The sequence below is a fragment of the Chiloscyllium plagiosum genome, unplaced genomic scaffold (assembly GCF_037043375.1).
Source record: "Chiloscyllium plagiosum isolate Xiang-an unplaced genomic scaffold, Cpla_swu_hap1 HiC_scaffold_17, whole genome shotgun sequence".
NCBI classification, from domain to species: Eukaryota; Metazoa; Chordata; class Chondrichthyes; order Orectolobiformes; family Hemiscylliidae; genus Chiloscyllium; species Chiloscyllium plagiosum.
In genome coordinates this window covers 37902756-37919148 of record NW_028270155.1, presented here as the reverse complement: position 1 = coordinate 37919148, position 16393 = coordinate 37902756, and positions in this window count along the sequence as shown.

The following is a 16393-nucleotide window of genomic DNA, read 5'->3' as shown; positions in this document are numbered from 1 at the left end:
TTATCAAGAAGTATGAAGCAAGGTGGGTAAATGGAGCTAAGACTAATTGAATGGGGAACACAGTTCAGTTTACAGTATCCTAGCTTTGGCATTATATTCTAGCCATGGGAAAATGCCTAATCATAATTCACCATTATGGCTGCAAGGAAGGGATTAAGTAATTATAACAGGCAAGAAAGACTTGTATCATATTTATTGGACATAAGGATGTTAATGACTGATTTAGTTGAGATGTTTAAATTAATGAAAAGTACTTCAGAGCAGTTAGGTGGCAACTTTTTCCCAAATAGTCAAACCCAGAAGAAGGGGCCATAGTCTTAGAATTCACACTAAACCGGAATAAGAGTGAATCCAAGGAAATGCTTCTTCACATAAACTGTAACATAATTGCAAAATTTAAAAAGATAGTAGATACTGAGATAAACATATTTTTAAACCTATAGAGTCATCATTGTGAACAAGATGGGAGATCTGTTCTTTAATTCCGATGATTTAAAGTGATTTATAAACAGGAATGTACACTACTAAGAAATAAACACATTAAAAACTCTACTCATCACAGTTTAATAAATATTAGAATGAGAGTAGTTTCCTTAGGGCTTCCTTTGGTCTGTTATCAGAATGTTGGTGCAAATCTATGTATGCACATAAACAAGATTTTCACTGAAACAGCAACAATGAGGAAGAGAACCCCACGAAAATTCCTGCTGACCTTTTTACTAACTTGTAGAATATGGTCATCATTGGCTGGTCAGCTTTTATTGCCCATCCCTAGTTGCCCTCAATAAGGTGGTGGTGAGTTGCCTTCTTGAACCACTGCAGTCTTCATGCTGTAGATAGACCCACAAATGATGTCACTGAGGGAATTCCTGGATTTTGAACAAGCAACAGTGAAGAATGGCAGTATATTTCCAAGTCAAAATGGTGAGGTTGTTGGAGAGAACTTGCAGGTGGTGGTATTCCCATGTACCTACTGCCCTTGCCTTTCCAGATGTAACTGGTCATCTGTTTGGAAGGTGCTGTCTAAGAATGATGGTAGCATAGTGGCTCAGTGGTTAGCACTACTGCCTCACAGTGCCAGAAACCTGGGTTCAATTCCAGCCTTGGGTGACTGCCTGTATGGAGTTTGTATGTTCTTCCTGTGTCTGTTTGGTTTGCTCTGGGTACTCTGGTTTCCTCCTACAGCCCAAAGATGTGCAAGTCAGGTAGATTGGACATGCAAAATTGCCCATCGTGTCCAGGGATATACAGGTTATGGGGTTTTGGTAGAATGCTCTTCAAAGGGTCAGTGCTGACTTGATGAGCCAAATAGCCTGCTGCCACACTGTAGGGATTCTGTGAATCGTTGATGAATTTCTGCAATACATTAGTACATTAATCTTTCACATCTTACTGGAAAATTAGCACACTGACCTTTCATCTCTGGGATGAATGTGTCCTTTCTTTGCCAGCCAGAAGCATCCTATATAGAGTGATACAAATGCTGTATCTGGTGGATACAAGTATACAACATAAATATAGCTGAACAATAGATGGCTTGAAATTGTCACACATGAATGAAAAGGATATGGGGATGAATGATTCAAGTTATTTTACGTCCATTAATTATAATCTTCTTATTTCAATCACAATAAACAAATAGATTACAGAAAAGCATTCTTGTAGTAATGCAGAGAATAAGTTATCTGTGCCTATTTGCTGCTACTTGAAAATATTTGACACCAAACTTAAGTTAAGAGATATCAAGTTAGATTACAATCTTACAAATGTGGAACCCATGTTCTAATTCAACTTCAACAAATAGAATGTTTATTTTCTTTACTAACTGTAAGGATTCTAGGTGAAATGAATTTATGCAGTCTCAACCCATTTCCCAGTGGATATGGGTCCACATTTCATACAAGTTTCCCACTTCTTATTCTTATCCATACAGATACCAAACCCTTGGGAAAAAAAAAATCACACCATTATGTTAGTGATGCTTCTCTGAAGTTCAGCTATTGCACAGAACAGAAAGGTCTGTATACATTTTCCATGCCATATAGTTGTCTGGCAATGATGATGATGTTATAGAGTACGCAACTGGCAAAATACTCGACCTCAAAAAAAGCATAAAAATCTCTTGGATTTGTCATTAAAAATAATGGATGTTTGGAGGTCCGTTATTGATAGAGAGCCACCTGCATTTTTATGTGGGTACAACCACATACAAAAGGATTTAATTTTCAGCAAGCACTATGTTAGCTGATTTACGCAGTTGCCTATATTATTTTAACATGATCACTTAATGTTATAGACAGCGATCCAAAGTGGGCAAAGGTAATTAACCCCACATTGTACCATAAAATAAGTTAGAGCCACAGATAACTTAATCAAGAAACCCCATCATGCTATTTCTAATCAATATATGTTAATCTTGTTTCGCCTTTGATGAAACAGGTTTTCCTGCACTGAATTACTACTTGACAATCCAACCTGTGAGATTTATTTCAAAATGCATTTGAAAGCTAAGACAATCAACACATGCTTAAATATAATATTGCACCTTTGACACTGTGTTATTGATGTTCGTTCACTCACTGGGGAAACCATAATGCATTCACAGAGTTATAGATCTTCCACACTTGTGAAAGTGCTCCCTTAATGTAGTCACAACAGACAAACCATATCTTATTTAAAATTCTTCATCATGAATAGTTAAATTAGAGTGTTTTAAATGGTTGCTAATTAGTCACATGATGATGACATTGCAAATCGATGCACTGTGACTATTCCCATATACAGCATTTCATTAAAAATGGTATAATGTTCTAGTAAATGTTATTATGAGGTTAACTAGATATATAGTTCATTTGCAAATATTGCTATTTTAAGTATAAGGTCCTTGAAAATGTCAGGGTCATACTTCACAAAGAAGAAAGCACATATTTTTGATAGGCTACATAGTACATTAGTATGTTACATGTTCAAAATTATTTCTACTTTAAGTTCTTCAACCATTCTCCTCTATTTATTTCAGACTTTACACTGCAAAATGTTTGTGTGAATGAAAAGAAGGCCAAGCCCAAAACGCAAAGACATCAGCATTAAAGAATGTTACTAGTGTATTAAGAAAGTTTTCTTCATCTGTGTTCATTCATAGCACTTTGAAACAAGTGGGGGAGATGGCAAAGTTACACACAGCTAAGAAGGTAGAACCAAAACCAGGGTTAAATTGCAGAGTAAAAAAAGTGGAGAATGAGTCAAGTTGGAAACATATGTTCTGTTGGCACATACATATTAGAAGCACTAAGGTGCTAACATCTGTTGTACAATCCAACAGCTACTGCCCATTTTAATTGTGAAATGAATATATGATGCTTCCGATCATATTCATTATTTATCAGTGTGCCCATGACCTACTGTTGAATAACAGTCTGAAATCTTATTTGGAGGTAATAAACTTTGCCAGAATTGTTATACATCAAGATTTGTTCTACCAATGATATCAAGGGAAACACCAACACTGCACAGGTGGGTTGCGAGAAGCTAGGCAGCATTTTCCTGGTGATAGCCCATTAAGAGGCCATGTTGGGACTGTTGTCTGATTAATCTCCCTGACGGGCAACACCAATCAAAAGATTGGCAGCCACTGCTGAGGCTTCAAGAAGAAGCACAGTGATTCATGCAATGAGTGCTTTAATGGTTGCTGCAAACTAAAGTGGAGGCACTGACAGCAGAGGTCGAGGTCACATGATTACAGAAAGCTACACACTACATTATATGCAATTGCATTTCTCCAAACTTGCCTCTTCCATTTAAAAAAAAACACACATTTTCAGGTATTACCATTTGTAGATCCAAGTTACACAAGGTCAATGGTCAACAATGAAAATTATCATGTACTAACAAAACTGTGGGTTATTTCCAGTCAGTCCCACTTTTATTAGCCTCTGCACATGAACTGTATCCAAAATAATTAAGCTGCACAGGTCTTCGAATGGTCCATGTACACATTGCCATTGCCTGTTCATTTTATTTCTGCTGGTTTCTAGAGTGGTTTTCCTTCTCGAGGAAGCACCATTCATGTGGCAAGTGCTACTGCCATAGGAACTACTTTTGCTGATCCATTTGAATTTTGGGAATAGTGGACAGGTGTTTCTTATATTCCCAGTGCAGATGACAAGAGCACATCTTCAACTGCCTGCAATGAAGGGAACAGCTTCTCTAATTTATGTATCAGTCTGTGGTTGTGGCAATATATCTCATCATCTGCATCCATCATGTACAAAGAAGGTTACAATTCTCCTCACAGGTCCCAAATATCCATATGGCTAACTCTTATTGAGATAGCAAACTATTTGTATTCTGGCTGACTCTCCAATGCTGCTTTTTGACAATGATTTGGCAGTTTTATCAAAGAGAAATGTAGCTTTCTGTCACTTCAGTATTTCTTGCTTCGATACTTTGTCCATTATTGGAGTTTGGGTGCAGAACAACATTAGTTTAGATGAACTACTTTTCATGCCTTCAGTAAGAATATTTCTCCACTCAAGGATTGCATTAGATAATTCTGGGCTAGATTTCCTCCATTTCTTTCTGATAGTTTGACTGATTTTAATAGCCACAAGAGCCTTTCAATTTGACTGGAATGTGTAGCTTAAACCTCCTACCTACTTATGAAGTTCCTGAATTCTTCATTTGTGAATTGAGGACCAATATTGCTCTTGAGTGCTGTGGAGCTGAACAGATGCAGGCAAGTGGAAATTCTATCATTCTCTGCTCTTTTGGATGGCAGACAGGCATCAAAGAGTCAGGAAGCCACTTACCTACTGCAGAACTCCTAGCCTTTGACCTGCTCTTGTAGGTACAGTACATACCAGACTGATCCAGTTCAATTTCTAGTCATCGTAACCCCATCCATTGTCCTGCCCCCAGATATTGGCATGAGGTGTGGGGGGGGGGGTGTATGTTCAGCGATGATAATGCCATTAAATGTGAAAGGATGACAGTTGGATTCTCCCCTCTTGGAGATGACCATTGCTTGCCACTTGTGTGGCATGAATATTATTTGTCACTTTTCAGCTCAAGTCTGGATATTGTCTAGGTCTCGTTGCAAATAGTCATGGACTGTTTTAGTATCTCTGGCATTGCAAATGGTACTGAACATTGCACAATCATCAGTGAACATCCCAACTTCTGAACAGATGATGTAGGGAAAGTCATTAGATGAAGCAGCTGAAGATGTTTGAGCCTAAGACACTAGCTGAGGAACTCCTGCAGAGATGTCCTTGGACTGAGATGATTGATCTCCAGAAACCACAATTTTATCCCTTTGTATGACTTCAACCAATGGAGAGGTTTCCCCCATTATCATTAACAAGTCAACCAAATCTAACAGCTATGCCCTTTAGGTTTTGTCCATCTCAGTCAATAGTGCTGCAAGTAAACCATTCTTAGGATGGCATTGAAATCCCCCATATAGAATATTTCTTTTGCCCTATGATATATTGTCCATTCTGGTGCCTAGGTCTATGTCAGTTAATTTGTCCAGTTTCATTCCTAGTTTTAAGTTTTGTAGTGGTTTTCCGATACTGTATACTTTCCTTTCCAGGGGTCAATTGAGAGACAATCACATTTTTCTGGATCTGAAATCACACGTACGCCAGACCAGGTAAGAAGCAGGTTTCCTGCCCTCAGGGACATCAGTGAGTAAGACTGGTTTTCATGCCAATGGTTACATGAGATCTTGGTGCAGAATTAGGCCATTCAGCCCATCAAATCTGCTCCACCACTCAATGAGATCATGGCTGATCTGATAAGCCTCAACTCTACTTTCCCGCCACTTCCCCATAACTTCTAATCCTTTTACCAATTAAAAGTCTATGACAGCCTTGAATATACATAATGATCCAATCTCAATAGTCCTCTGTGGTAAAGAATTCCAAAGATTCACAATGCTCTGAGAGGAGAGATTCCTCTTTATTTCAAACTTAAATGTATGACCCCTTATTCTGAGGTTATACCCTCTAGACAGAGACTTTCAAACAGAGGAAATAACTTTTCATCATCTACTTTGTCAAGTCCTCTAAGAACCTTGTAAGTTCCAATAAGATCACATCTCATTCTTCCACATTCCAACAAGTACTAACCACATCTATTCAACCTCTATTCATAAGATTCTTACTTGTTATCAGCCTAATGAACCTTCTATGGACTGCATCCAATGCCAATATATTTTGTCTTAGATGAGGTGCAAAAAACTGTTTACAACATTCCAGAGTCGAGACTGTGGTGCTAGAAAAGTGAAGCAAGTCAGGCAGCATCTGAGGAGCAGGAGAGTCGATGTTTCGGGCATAAGTGTCGATTTTCCTGCTCCTCGGATGCTGCCTGACCGGCTGTGCTTTTCCAGCACCACACTCTCGACTCTGATCTCCAGCATCTGCAGTCCTCACTTTCTCACAGCATTCAAGAGGTTGACTGACTGGTACCTTCTATAGCTTGAGTAAAAGTTTTAGTTATACTCTATTCCCTTCAAAATAAAGGCTAAAATTTAATTTGCCTTCCCTATTATCCATTGAAATTGGAAGCTAGCATTTTGTAATTCATGGTCCAGGATTCCCAAATCCCTCTATTCTGTAGCTTTTGCCATTTAAGTAATATTGAGCTCTAAAGTGCATAACCTCACATGTCCCCAAATTATATTCCATTTGTCAAGTTTATGCCCTCTCACTTAATCAGCTTAAATCCCTCTGCAGACTCTTTGCACTAACAATTTTTCTGTCATCTGCAAACCTGGCTATAATACATTTATTATCCTCAACTAAGGCATTAATCTTTTCTCATTCACAGGACGAGGGCATCGTGGCCAGGCAGCATTTATTGCCCATCCCTATTTCCTCAAAGAGCACTCATGATTCAACCATTTTGCTGTGCAAGTAGAGTCACATGCGGCCCAGACCAGGTAAAGATGGTGATTTCCTTCCCTAAAAGGCATTAGTGAACCAGATGGCTTTTCCCAACAATCGGCAATGATTCATGGTCATCATTATTCCCTTAATTCGAGATATTTATTGAATTCAAATTCCAGCATCTGTTGTAGGAGGCTGTGGGACTTGAACCAGGCACCCCAGAACATTATCTGGGTTGCTGGATTAATAATCCAGCGATAATACCGCTAGGCCATTACCTCCCCTCCCAATATATACTGTATATAATTGTGGCCTCTAGCACTATTCCATGTGGCAGACAACTAGTTACAGGTTTCCATCCTGAAAATGCAGCCCCCTCATCCCAGCTCTCTGCCTTCTATTAGTTAGCCAAACCCAATGTTCATCATGAGATTAGGTTAAATTCCAGATTGTACAGAAATCAAATTTCATCATCTGCTATGGTTAAGATTTGAATCTGTCTCCCAAGTTATTATTTTGGGGATCTAGGCTTTCTTATCAAGAGATTAGCACTGCACCACCTCCCACCCCCTAAGGTAGTCCCTGCAAGGCAAGTCCATCATTACTGTTAGGATCGAGTCAAAGTCTATTCACTGACATTACACGATCTATGCACTTGACTTCCAGATGTACAATTACATGTTTGTCTTCTGCCAATGTCTATTTAAACATACTCAAAGACTAAGCTTCCATAATCCTCTGTGGTAGAGAATTTCAAAATTTGCAACACTCTGAGAAAAAATATTCCTCCTCATCTCGAATTGAAGTGGCACCCATCTTATTTTTAAATTGTGCACCTCAATTCTAGACACCCCAACCAGGTAGGAAGACCAGGATATTTCTCTTGAAATAAAACAAGAAACCCACTGTGGGTATTGTAACAATAATCAAAGAGGAAAGCCATGAGGGTCTAAATCAAAATAGGAGAAAGTGAGGTCTGCAGATGCTGGAGATCAGAGCTGAAAATGTGTTGCTTCTTCAGGAAGGGCTTATGCCTGAAACGTCGATTCTCCTGTTCCCTGGATGCTGCCTGACCTGCTGCGCTTTTCCAGCAACACATTTTCAGCTCGAAATCAAAATAGCATTGTACAGAAAGTTAAAGCACCCTAGTCCCCACATTGGCCAAAAAGCTTCAAGGGACTAGTGAATGCTCTCCAAGGACACCTAGGCACATACATAACCACAAAAGAGAGGCAGGAACTTGCTCATTATGACCCCTGCATGCATCTCTTAATGGCGACTTTAGCCAGGCCCGCGAGGAGGTACTCTCTATATCAGGTACCCAAAGACAGGGCTGTGGGGCTGTGGTGCAGCCTAAATAATAATAATAGGTTCTTTAAATAAAGGAAAAGGGGGTGCAACTTCTACAACCTATGCATATATGGTTCCCAGAACCTAGAGCACCACAGTATAAACAGTTGGCCTGGCAGGGCAAGGTGAAGCATAGGCGGATGATATAGGCTGGGAATTGTATTTTAATAAAAACTAAAAGAATTGTAGATGCTGTAAATCAATAACAAAAACAGCAGTTGCTGCAAATCTGGCAGCATCTGTGAAGAGAAATCAAAGTTAATGTTACAGGTCCGACAACACTTCCTCAGAACTGATGGATGGTTGCTGGGAAAATGTTGGTTTATGTGCAGAGGATGGAGTGAGGGGAGGGGTAAAGAGTAAATGATATGTAGGGATAGCGCCCAAAGAGAGAGAAGAACACTTGGACAGACAAAGGAGTCAACAATGATCTGGCTGGGATGGTGGGGGATTAATAGCTGGTATTGGAGACTGTTAGTGGGTAACAATAGGTATTGTGTAATGGCAGACTATGTGAGAACAAGAGATGATGTGTAGGCTAGGGGGCTAGGATATGGGGGAGTTCAGGCCCTGAAATGATTGAACTTCATATTGAGTCTGGAGGGCTGTAGGGTACCCAAGCAGAAAATGAGGTGTTGTTCTTTCAGCTTGCACTGAATTTCTCTGTAGCACTGAAGAAAGCCTGAGACAGACAGACTGGCCAAGGAACAGGATGGTGTGTTAAAGTGGCAGGCAACTGAAGCTCAGAATCCTTTTTGCGAGCAGAACGTAGATGTTCTGCGAAATGATCACCCAGTCTATTCTTCGTTTCCTCAATGTAGAGGAGACCACATTGTGAGCAACGAGTGCAGTTGACTTGATTGTGTGAAGTGCAGTTAAAGTGCTGCTTCACCTAGAAGGTATGTTTGGGCTCTTGGATACTGAGAAGGGAGAAGGTAAATGGGTAGATGTTACACCTTTGGTGGTTGCAGGGCAAGGTGCCATGGGAAATGGGGCAGTGTTGGGAGTGAAAGAAGAGAGGACCTGGGTATCCCAGAGGGAAAGGTCCCTGTGGAAGGCGGACAAGGAAGGGGAGGGGAATATGTGTCTGGTGGTGGCATCTCACTGGAGGTGGCAGAAATGATGGCTGATGATCTTCTGAATGTGGATACTGTGGGTTGGTAGGTAAGGACATGGGTGACCCTATTGCTGTTGTGGGAAGGAAGAGAGGGAGTGAAGGTGGAAGTGCATCGGACCCAGTTGCGAGCCCTGTGACAACAGTGCTGGGGAATCCTCAGTTGAGGGAGAAGATGGGCATTTCAAAGGCTCCCTTGTCAAAAAATAAAAGCAAATTACTGCGGATGCTGGAATCTGAAACCAAAAGAGAAAATGCTGGAAAATCTCAGCAGGTCTGGCAGCATCTGTAAGGCGTAGAAAAGAGCTGACGTTTCGAGTCTAACTGACAAAGGGTCAGTTAGACTCGAAACGTCAGCTCTTTTCTCTCCTTATAGATGCTGCCAGACTTGCTGAGATTTTCTAGCATTTTCTCTTCTGGCCCCCTTGTCAAAGTTGGCCTCATCGGAACATAAGCGACAAAGTCGGAGGAACTGGGAGAATTGAATGGAGATTTTACAGGAAGTAGGGTCTGAGGATGTTTAGTCCAGGTAACTGTGGGAGTCGGTGGATTTGTAGTGGGTGTTAATGGCCAGTCTATCCCCAGATGTTGAGGAAGGGAACGGAGAAGTCCCTTAACATTTTGGTTAACAGCCAAACATGCTGATAATTGCATCATGAGGACTGACTCTGAGCCTACCTCTTTTTTTTTCTAATCAGCCTGTTCAGAGAGGTTATTGCATACCTCTGGAGATATTTAATCATCCAAGTTTCTCATTAACCAAAAAATTCACAAGCTCATTAGGAGCAGTGCAACAGCAACTAAAGTGAGAAAAGGTAGGCACAGAGGGAAGGGGATTACATTAAAATGGAGTTGGAGGAAGAAAAAACGCACTCTGCCCTTGCAGTGCCCACTCTTCTTTGAAAGCTTTGAAGGTGTTGGTGGACACCTCATGTTCCATCTCCAAGGCATCCAGGCATGAACATAGCCACAGAAGAGGGGTAGGGAGTCAGGGACTGTGACCCCCTCCACAGCCAACAGCCTGAAGATATTGATGGCTACTTTGGCCAGGCCCAGTTGTAAGCCCATGACGAGATCCTCTGATCTGCCCACCCCCTCTGCGTCAAGTACCCAAGGATAAGGAACATGCAGTTGAAGAGCAACCAAAAGAACAACAAAAGATGTTTTGAAAAAACCGAACAGAGGGTTCAATCTTCCATAACCAACATACACTTGGTCCATGGATCCCACAGTGTTGCAAAGTAAAGCATTTAGCTCTTAAAAATCAAAGTCAAATGAGGATGATCTGCTCTCAAGCAACATTCGGGCTGTTCTGGTAGACTGCCAACTGCATCTCTAACACTGGCATCACACATTCATCCATTTTGACATTAAATTCACCAGGAAGATATCCAAGACCTGTAAAAACCGATTTGTAATCTTTTCAGCAATCAATAGCTTAGTAGCCTGCGAGACACTACAAATCTCTTCAGACATGTGTATCAGTATGAGTCAAAACCTTTGCCGTGTTGCAGCTGAGATGAGTGAATTTTGCTTTACATCGACTGGCTGGAACTCCAGATCATCATTTTTTCCAATTGTATTGGGTTCTCAGCTTCATTTGGTCTTTTGGAATGAGTATCATTCTGCTAGTTAACTTTAACTTTACCTTCAAAGCCTGCATTTCTGGGACACCACTTTGACCCGGGCATACAGGTCTACAAAGCTCATCGTGCTACTTAAAGCACCAGGATCTATCTGGCACTTCACATTCACATAATGTTCTCCAACTACAGGTACAAACCATTCGTCACCTCTAAATCTGACAATGCCAACCCGATGTATAATGTAGAATGATTTGTCAGAATCATCACAAACATCTCTCCAGCAGCCATCTTTATAGATTCATTTTGTATTATTCCAAATAAATATTTGTAAACAAAGTGATTCAGCTTCTTACAGTTACAGCACTACTTTCGCCACATTGGGTATACCATTTTTTCAATATTTACATACTGTCCTCTGGCCCTTGGTCTTCCTGTTGGCTTTTCTACAATTAACCCTTCATTTTATCCAATGTGCCATTCTCGTTCAGTCTGGAATATCTCCCTACTTTATACAAAGCCTTGTCTGTTCTCCCACTAATATACTTTGACCAATGATTTTCAATCTTCTGCATGTTGAGAACTTCCTTATCAGTAAGGTTCACTTCTCTCAACGGAGGCCTAGTGGTATTATTGCTGGACTATTAATCCAGCGAGGAGATAGTGATGAAAGGCTCTGGCCAAAACGTCGATTTTCCTGCTCCCCGGATGCTGTCTGACCTGCTGTACTTTTCCAGCAACACATTCTCAGCTATTAATCCAGCGACCCAGGTAATGCTCTGGGGACCAGGGTTTGAATCCCCCCATGAGCAGATGGTGGAATTTGCATTAAATAAAAATCTGGAATTAAAAGTCTAATGATGACCATGAAACCATTGTTGACTGTTGGAACAACCCTGCTGGTTTACTAATGTCCTTTAGGGAAGGAAACTGTCATCCCTATCTATTCTGGCCTACCTGTGACTCCAGACCCACAGTAATGTAGTTGACTCTTAACTACACTCTAGGATGGGCAATAAGCCAATGATGCCCTCTTCCCACAAATGAATAATGAAAAAGATGTGTTCTTACAGTGGAATTTCTTACGCCTAAGGGGACAATCCTATCTTTCAATTGTCTAAGGTCATAGGATTCAGTGAGTCACATCAAGGTGGTCAGATATTGATCAAGCCTCCCCTCTTCCCCCAAGCTCTGATTTTAAACACATACCATTCAAGAGTAATGTTTATAGAGGGTTTGAAGAGGGTCTTCAAAGCCATCAACATCTTTCTTCTCTGGCATTTTGGCTCCTCTATGAGGCTTAGGTGTAGCTGTCAAATTTGAGGAGCTTTACTTGGATTATTAAAGCAATTCAATTCAGATTGTATTACTATCAATAAACTACCATGTCAGTAACCCTATATTTTGTAATTTGTTAAATCTGAAATAACATTAATTCAAATGTGCCATTCTTACTTGCTTTGGTAATTACTTGGTCCAGCTTCAGTCATAGAGCAAGATAATGATTTCTGATGTAACATAAATTTTCAAAACAGAGCCTAACTTATTTAAATAAAATAAAGATATATTACCTTAGTTCATCATTCAAATATATATTATATTTTCTTGATCAGAAACATGTAGTTTCTTAAAACGTTTGTATTATTTTCTTTAAATCTTGCAACTGGATTGTTGGTGAAAAGAACGTAAAATGTTCAAAATAATCAGAATGTCTGGAGGGGCAAGTTTCAATGAGGATGGATAAGCTTTTATCATACTTGACTTTTTATCTAATTCTTAAAACCCTATAACGTTTTGCCATGAAAGAGTCAGTTGCAAATATTAATGCAAGCTGCAATGCACAAGGAGGTGAGACGTATTATACCTGTGAAAGCAGAAGAAATATAAAAACACAATTGCTGCTGTTCTTCGTTACTCCGACGTCTTGAAAGCCATCTTAAAACCTGTGATCGAAAGGCTTATCAAATGCTGTTATAATAAACTGAAACCTGGAAGGATTACAAGACTAACCAGATTTCTAACCAGATATTAATGATTAAGGTGCATCTTTAACCTTGCCAGTCAGATTTATATCAACATCGATTTTCTGTTTCACAGACAATATCTAAAATATACCACCATTAGCCACATTCTTTAAACCAAGGTGCCCCTGCAGAGAGAACTGTATTTGGATAAATGGCTTCTGAAAACCCAGTAAATATTCTTTCACGTCAGTGTCATTACTACCATGAAATGATAATGAAGCATGAAAGGAAGATGATTCCATATTCAGATGACAGCATTAGCCTTCATAAGCAAACTGAAATATTTATTACTTGACTGCTCAACATCCCTGTCCATAATCTTAAAAAATACAAAAAAAACATTCCATTTAGAGGTCAAAATCTAAGCAGCAAAACCTGGTTAACAATGTGAGCTATCATTTCTTAAAATATGCAAAAGCAATTATTTTATTTTCATAAAGATAACTACAGAAATTTTTAACAATGCCCTTAAGCTATGAAGAATACACTGATGATTAAAAACACAAAATTTGGAGTGTTGGAAATATTTGACTAAATAATCAAATACAGCAATCTCTTTTCAAGTTTTCAGTTGCTTTTTTTTCTCCTATCTTGGTGACATTAAGACAGTACAACTGATTAATTTGAGTTTCTAAAATACTAGGTTTCTTTGCTTTGCAACAGAAAAAGTACAATTTGATCATCTGGTCAGCCTGTGATAGGGGTTTGAAAACAATAATGTTATAATTTATTCAAGTGGTTATGATTTAAACTACAACTAATTGCTCCATTATAAATATCACCTATAGAATATATTTTTCAAAAGTCAGTCAGAAATTGAAGCTATATGCAAATGCATACATTTCTTCACCAAAGTTTATTCAAAGATGAACCTCTTGAAGGTCAAAAAGAATTGGCCTTACAAGTTGACCTCTGTTTTACCTTCTTAAAAGGCAAACTCAATGGTTGACAAAATCCTTCTTCTCCTGATATCGAAATACACTTTATCAGAAAAATTTAAAATGGATTAAATTTTGTTTAAAAAGCTGATGAACATCAATTCCAAAACACCACGCAAAATTAATTATAGCTTCGCATCAGAAACGCAGATGTAGATTTCTGGAGTTAGTGCCATTTATCTCCAGCCGTGCGATACACAGGACGATTAGAAAGCCAAATCCACTCCCCCAAGTCTGAGGACTATCGGATGCTTGAAGTAAAAATGATTAACTCCAAATTATTCAAATCATTGTACAACAGCTCCAACATGATGGAAATTTACGGCAACTTGTAGGAACTACAGAGAGGCAGATTTAGGGCTATTTATCAAAATCAAGACTGACTAGGACTGACAGAATCCAGATAGATTATATAGTAATATGGCAGCAGTGCTGTAAGGCTGCTGTGCAGATTTCCAATTTTATCTGCAATTTTTGACTGTTTCTAATTGTGTGTCTACATTTGCATTTTTATAAAATTGACTTTAAAGGATTTATTTAATTCTTTATACTGTACTAATAAAGGAAGAAATGTATTTAAATGATGCCTCTGGAAATCTTTTGTATTTTCCAAAGCTCTATTTCATGGGTCAAAAAAAATAAGGTATTGTTTTCTGTATAGTATTTGATCAGCAATACAGATGGCATTTTTCTTACAGTAGATTTTATTTTAATTGCATTACTGCTGAGATGAACAGACTGAATCTTATTGCAGTCATTATGAATACAGTAAAAATGTTACTTAAATTATAAATTTTGGAACTTGTTTAAAATTTAAAAGTACACTTTGAGAGAGCTGTATTCTCATATTGTATTATAATATTGACTTTTAAAAGGCTATTATAAACAATTGATAGACAGGCAGCAAAATGAGTAATTAATGGAATAGCAGTTGCGATGATGAGAATCAGGATGCAGTCTCCAAATATAAGAAAAAGTGCTTCTATGCTGAACTACATATCAGTTTCTTTTCCTGAGAACTTTGTTCTAGACAATATATTCTAATAGTTTTGCCATATTGTCCAGGTGCCACAGATGACACTAAATCTAAATTCTTAGGCTGAAAGAAATGATTTAACTCTGTGATTTATGAAGATTATATTTTTCACAAGAGATGTAATTGCTATTTTGGATTTAAAAATCTTCATAAAGTATATATAAACCACTAGAAATAAATGTAAGAAAGACAATAATGCTCCATATTATCAAAATTTAGTTCTGTATTGTTATCCTGCTAACCTTCATGGTACTGCTACTAATCTATTATTTTCAAACTCCACTTAGGTCCATATGTTTTATTTACCATATTAGTGTTGGAGTTCACATTGCCTTTTCATCTAGCATTGTGTATTCCACGTATTTAATGCTATTTTCTACCACCCCTTAGATCTGAAGCGAACGAAAACTGAGTGATTACCCCAAAGTGTGCTAGATGAACTGGAAAAAGTCTATTCAAACAAAGCTCATTAGTTTTGATACCTCCAGGGCTATGACAAATTAAGCGGCTGGTGAATATGCTTACAGACAAAAGAATGACGCAAGCACAGGGTTGAAGTAGGTGCTGCCTCAGTAGAATTCACCAGAAAAAGGAAAATGAAATATAAAGGGAATAGATACCTTTAACTTTTTGTCATCCTTGCCACACAATCACTATCGAGATTGCAAACAGATCCATAAAGAAAGCAAAATATCATCAAAATTCCCAGAAATATTAACGATGTTTACTAATAGACAATTATAAATTTATCACTTACATTAGCACGGGTATAAGTTTCAGACATGAATCTCCAGTCGGGATGAATATTGAAATCTTTTCGAGGATAGTTATATTCATCCTGAATTCATGTTGTTAGTAAAATTACCAGTTAGATTTGGAGATTCATGGAATTTTACAGCACATCAGAGACCATTTACCCATTGTATTTGAGACCAGTTCTTTATAAGAACTGTACAATTTGTCCTGCACTTCAATATTTTTCCTTAACCTTGCAAATTGCTCTTCTTCTACATGTCTAATTGCCTTTTGAAATTTCCTATGGAATCTGATTCTACCACCTTTTCAAGTAATGTGTTCCAAATGTTAGTGACTCATTTAGTAATTCTCCTCATTTCCCCTCTACTCTTTTGCCAATTATTTTAAATTTATGACTTCTGTTCCCTGACCCACTTGACAGAGGAAACAAATTCTCCTTATTTAATCTATCAAAACTCCTCATAATTTTGAATATAAAGTACATCTCCCTACACTTTTGTGCCTTAACCTTCCCTGCACAAAGACCAACAATCCCAGTTTCTCCAATCTCCGAATTCTTCCATGCTTAGAATAATTCTGGGAAACTTATTGTGCACAATCCTCAATGTATTTATATTATTTGTAAAATGCCCAGAATTGTATGCAATATTCCTCTAAGACTAAAGCAATGGGAAGGTGTACCATGACTTGACTTTAACAGGA